Below are 6,224 nucleotides of genomic sequence, written 5' to 3' on the forward strand. Positions count from 1 at the left end.
GCCCTGAGTTCAATCCCCTGTAACAACAACAACAAAAAGAATAATCCAATAAATAAATAAATAAATAAAAAGAAAAGCACCAAACCCAAAGTATTATTAACTTATTCTCCCACTAATTGAAATGAATATCTATCAGAAATTTAAGACATTTCTCATAGTCACTAATTTTGTCATTTAAAAATATCTCTCTAGTTTTCTTTAGCATATTTTCACAAGTAGTAACACATTCTCAAACATCTTATGTAACAGTCACAGAACAAATCACTGGTCACCATGAATAAATACACATGGATATAAATAGCTGATTGTGTGTCAGGCTATATCCTAAGGTCCTCATATACTTCAATCCAAACTAATTTAACCATCTCAAAATATCCCATTTCAAATGACAAAACTGAGGAGGAAACACTGAATAACTTAATTAAGGCCACATACCTTGTGAAAAGCAAATCTTGAATTCAATTCCAGATCTGTCTTTAGGATTTTATATCTATTCTATATAAATTGATAAATCACTTTCTGCCACTTCTGGAAATAAGTACTTTTCTAAGACAATTATTTGGAAAAGTCATCAGATTTCTTTTGTTCTATACTAAAGCATGTGGGTTGCAGGGAGGTGATTTAGGTGTGTGGTGCAGAATATAAATCATTCCTTCACCAACTACATAAAAACATGTGATGACATGGGCAGAGTTGTTTTTCCTCTGACTCTAGCTATATATAAATTCTGGGAGGAAAAGAAAAATTTACGATATATAAATTTCAGTATTTTCTCTACTTGAACTAAAGGGACACAGGTTTTCAACAATATTCTAATGATATTTTTTATACTTTACCGCAAATTGTCTCTCTAATAGAACAAAAGTAGCCATATGCAGAAAAATAAGTGTATGGGCAGTGTATGGGTCAGTGTTCTGCAGAGGAACAAGACTGAAATATAATGCAAGGACATTTATTACGAAGGCTACAGGATCAGAGAAGAAAATGAGCACCATGGCCATGTATTTACTGGAGAACTGTTTCTCTTCCTTGACGTCCCTCTGCCATGCCACCTTACCTTATAGGCAGTCAACTATGAACTGAAAACTTTGCAAAATGGGAGTCAAATGAATTTGTACCCCTTTAAATTTAGGTATTTGGACTGAGCAATGAAAAAAAATGATGAAGACAATGGCAAGCCTATATTCAAAGTGGTTAGGATAGATACATAGTTACATTCTTTTAATGAATAGAGGGATTTGTTCTAATGGTGTTTGTAAATAGGATATCATGTCTGCATCTTGTACAGCAATTAAACACTAAGAAGAATATATGCAATGTGCTAATTATTGAAACTGTCCTACCAATTTGATTTGAAACTGTCTTATTGCTATTTGTTCCTCAATAAAATTATGGAAAAACAATGGCAAGCCTATTGGAAGTGCCTCCCACATTGGGGGTGGATCTTCTCCAAATAGCTTTCTGACTGCATGACAATCAATATGGAGACACCCCACAGTCACATCCAAAATGTGTTTTACAAATCCACTAGATATTTCTTAATCCACTTGAATTGATATATAATAATTTAAGGTAATAAAAAAGATTGAAAATGACAAACTTTAATAACTGAAATACCTAGTTTCAGCTAAAAGCAATAGGCCAGTCACAATCTTGGAAAGAGGACAGATCAGAAGGTGTATATTAATAAGATGAAACACAGAAGAAATGAACAAATTCTTAGATACATATGAATTACCAAAAGATGAATTAAGAAGATACAAAAATTCTAAATAACCTAATATCAGTCAAGGAAATTGAAGATGTAATTAAAAATCTATGAACAAGGAAAAGACCAGATCCTGCAGGATTCATTATTGATTTCTCCAACAAATTTAGGAAAGATATAATGCTGCTACTTTTCAACTCTTTAATGAAATTGAAAGAGAAGCAATATTCCCAACCTCATTCCTGCATGCAAGCCTTACCCTGATACCAAAACCAGAAAAGGACCTAACAATAACAAAAAAAGAATACTACAGGCCAATCTCTCCAATTGAGCATAGATGCAAAAGCCTCAATAAGATTCTGGCAAACATAATGCAGCAAATTATTAAGAAGATTCTATACCCTGACAAAGTAGGAGTCATCTCAGTGGTGCAGAGATGGTATAATATATGCAAATCAATAAGTGTAATACATATTAACAGAGCCCCCCAAAAAACTATGATCATCTCAATAGATGCAGAAAGGGCATCTAACGAAGCCCAGTAGTCATTCATGGTCAAAATTCTACAGAAAATTGGAATAGATGATCTTTGCCTCAATCAGTTAAAAACCTTCTATGAAAAACCAACAGCCACCATTATAATAAATGGTCAAAACCTGAAAGCTTTCCCTCAAAAATCAGGAGTGAGACACAGATGTCCACTCTCACTACTTAAAGGTATACAAAGCTACCAGGATTATAGCTCAGCAGACTAAATGCCTGCTTAGGCAAGCTCAGGGACAAAGGTTCTATCCCAGGCACCACATGCATACGGGGCCCACCCCCAGGTGCACTGAGCAGGCCAGTGAGACAGAGGATGTGAGCGCAAACCTATAATCCCACTGCTGGGGAGGCTGAAAAGAGCAGGATCACTAGGACCTCTAGCTGTGTAGTGAGATTCTGTACCAAATATATAAATTTAAGAAAGCAAAGATAACAGAAAAACCTCAGGACCAGTGAGATAGATTCTACAAGATGCAGAAACAACTCTAAATGCACTCAGCAAAATTATCTTTGATAACGAGTCAAAATTCTTCACAGAAAACAGGATAGTATTTTAATAAATGATGCCAGAAAAGCTGGCTTTCCACATTCTGAAGATTAGAACTATACTCCAAAATTTTACATGCACTAAGATAAAATTGAAATGGATCAGACAACTAAATATTATAACAGAAATTCTAAATATGATGGAAGAAAAAAAATAGAACTCTGGAAGACACAGGTATAGGCAAAGATTTCATTTAAAAAAAAAAACCCAATTCACAAAAAACACTACAAAGAGTTAACTACTGGGATTTTACCTATATTAAAAAGTTTTGGATAGCAAAATAATTATCAATAGAGTGAAAATTTACCCCACAGAGTGGTATGAAATTTAAACCAGTTGTCCTTTAGACAATGAACTAGTATCTAAAATATAAATAACTAAAGAACTGAAAAAATCAGATTCCCCACATAAAAAGTCCATCCAAAAGCATCCATTTAACGTGAATACACACTTCTCAGAGAAATAAATACAAATGGAATATATATATATATATATATATATATATATATGAAAAAATGTTCAACATGACTGGAAATGCAAATTAAAATGATCCAGTCATTCCATCTCATTCCCCCAAAGGAATGGATAGTGTCAAGAAATCAACGAAGAGCAAGTGCTGGAGGAGCTGTGGGCAAAAGGAACCCTCTCTACTGTTAGTGTGAGTGTAAACTGTTGCAACCACTGTGGAAGTCAATGTAGAAGCTCCTTAAAATCTAAGACTAGAAGTACCATTTGTCTGAGATTTTCTTCTTCTTAGTATCTTTCCAAAGGAATTAAAAACATCATAACCTCATGGGTGCAATATATATACACCTATGTTTATAGCAGCATAGTTTGTAATAGCTAAATCTTGGAAACACCCCAATGCCCATCAAATGTTGAATGGATAAAGAAGATATGGATTTTTTAGTCTCCCATAAAGAGAGGTAACATTTGAGACATTTCTAAGTAAATGATTCACTTTGGACCATAGTCTTAAGTGAAGTAAATAGGACACACAAGATTAAATATCGCATTGTTTCTCTAGTGTGAGAAACTGAAAGGATAAATAAGGACCAATCTGTATAATAAATATTGTGAAATAGGAAGAAAATATTCAAATGAGAAGAGAAACTAAGGTGGGGAGAATGGAAGAAGGAAGGAAGGGAAAAGAGATCAGAAGAATCAAATAGAAGTGAACCTTTTATGCATAAGGACAGGATAAAGCACTGAAGGAAGGGCAGGGGAATGGAATAGAAAGAATAATTAAGATGTAACATGTACAGGTACAAATTTTCTGTTTTCATTCTGTATACCTAAAATGTACCAATAAATTTAATTTTAAAATAGATAAGCCTGTCAACTTGGCCATAGTTTTGTGTGTGTATATGTATGTGTTTTACTAAGGATTAAACCCAAGACCTTCCACCAAGATATATCCCAAGTCTTTATTGGTTTGTTTCATTTTGGGGGTGTTGTTTGTTTGTTTCTTTGTTTTGAGACATGGTCTTACTAAGTCCCTAAATTACCTGGGCTCGGCTTGAACTTTGAATCCTTCCACATCAGCCTCCTGGAGTGCTAAAATAACAATTTTGCACAATTATGTCTGGATATCCTATAGATTTTAATATAGAGGAGCACCTCAGAGGAGGATTCCCCTTTGACACAGGTGAAATATAGAAGAAAGAGCAATGGCAAGCTTATATTTTGATGTGTATCTTTTTTTCTTTTAGCTAGAATCCAAATACCACAAAAATTGAGAAAAGTGTTTTAAGGTTTTTAAAACTTATTACAGTGTGTATATAAAATACTTCACTATTTCAACATACTATTCATGTAGTGTACATAGTTTACCATTTTTAATATAGTTTGAATGACTATCATTAGCCTTCTAATTAGTTGGTGTTTTTACTTAGTCTTCAATTTGTGACGAAATACATTTCTGACAGCATCGAGATGGCCATAGCAAAGACAGCTTGGTAGCAATGCTTGCAGACTGAGAAAAGTCCTGAGCGAATGCTTTGCATTCTAGGCTGCTTCATAACTTGCACAGTACTCAGCATTACCTATAACCTTTCCATAGGAACAATGAAGATTACTGAGTTTGCATGTGAACATCTGTGCTTCACCTATGTTATTAAAGAAAAACTAATGTTACAAAGCAGACTACAGTGTAATTTCATAGTAAAAACAACTGAGCTTTTGACATAGAATGAAGAAATTCATTGTGCCAGCAAAAACTGAGAGTGGACATGGTCCAGCAAAAGAGAATTACCAGGTGCTACTCAAACAAAAGTCCAGATCACGAGTTCCATCAGTACCAGGACGCAGTACCAGAGGCTGAAGGGATCTCCAAAGAGGACAGTACCAGACTCAGCAGGCCAGGTCGAGAGGTAAGACGAGACTAACATCCCCCAGCCATGTCTGAAGAAGATCCAGGAAATTCCAAATGGGATCGCCTGGATTCACTTTTCTAATAATTCTAGACTCCAAGACAAGGAGGAAATTTTATCCCCAGTTTCTCAGGCAGGAAAAATGAGCATTTTCCTGGTACAACCAACCAGAAACTGAGCATTATAGTTAAAGAAACTCATTAAATTATGAGAGTAGATAAAACACATATTTGAATAAACTATATAGTTTTTAAAGACATTCAACACCCAGCTGAGAATGAACCATATAGGAAAAGCAAATCAGCTCCAGAAATAGAATTTCAAGAAAGACTACATTTTCTTAGCATATATGAGTATAATTATATTAAGTAACAAATGAAAATTTAAATATAGCTCATCAAAATTTTTGGAATATAGCAAAAGTATTGCTTAGGGATAACTATATAGTACTGAATGCATGCATTAGAGAGAAGAAAATATAAAATCAATAATCAAAGCTTCCATATAAGGAAACTGAAAAGAGAAGAGTAAATTAAATTCAAAACAAGCAGGAAAAAGTAATGGAAATTAGAACATAAGTAAAAAATTAAAAGCAAAATGAATCAATATAAAACAATATACTAAAGATAAAATAGCCAACACCCATAAGGGAGGAAAGATATATTCACTTCCCTGTTTGTAGAGATTCCAGTCCATAACAGCTGACACCACGGCAGAGTGGCACACTGCAGAGGGGCAAGAGTTGATGGCAGTGAAAAACAGCAAAAGCAATAAGTGGGAGTGAGGGACAAGCCACTCTCTGTCCCTTATATTGCTCATATGCTACTTCCCTAGAGTGGGTGTAGTGCTCACACCCTTAATCCTAGCCAGAACTATACCAAACCCATCAGTGGCCTCAGTTGGTAATCACATGCCCTTAATCCTAGCATCACACTCTACATTCGGCTACCTCTGAAAAACCACCTCCCCCTCATGACTGCATGAAGCTTATAGGGGAATCTGGACACAGGCCACAACACCAACCAACAATGGAAGGCACGCATTACTAATATCA

The sequence above is a fragment of the Octodon degus genome, unplaced genomic scaffold (assembly GCF_000260255.1).
Source record: "Octodon degus isolate 3935 unplaced genomic scaffold, OctDeg1.0 scaffold00086, whole genome shotgun sequence".
NCBI lineage: Eukaryota > Metazoa > Chordata > Mammalia > Rodentia > Octodontidae > Octodon > Octodon degus.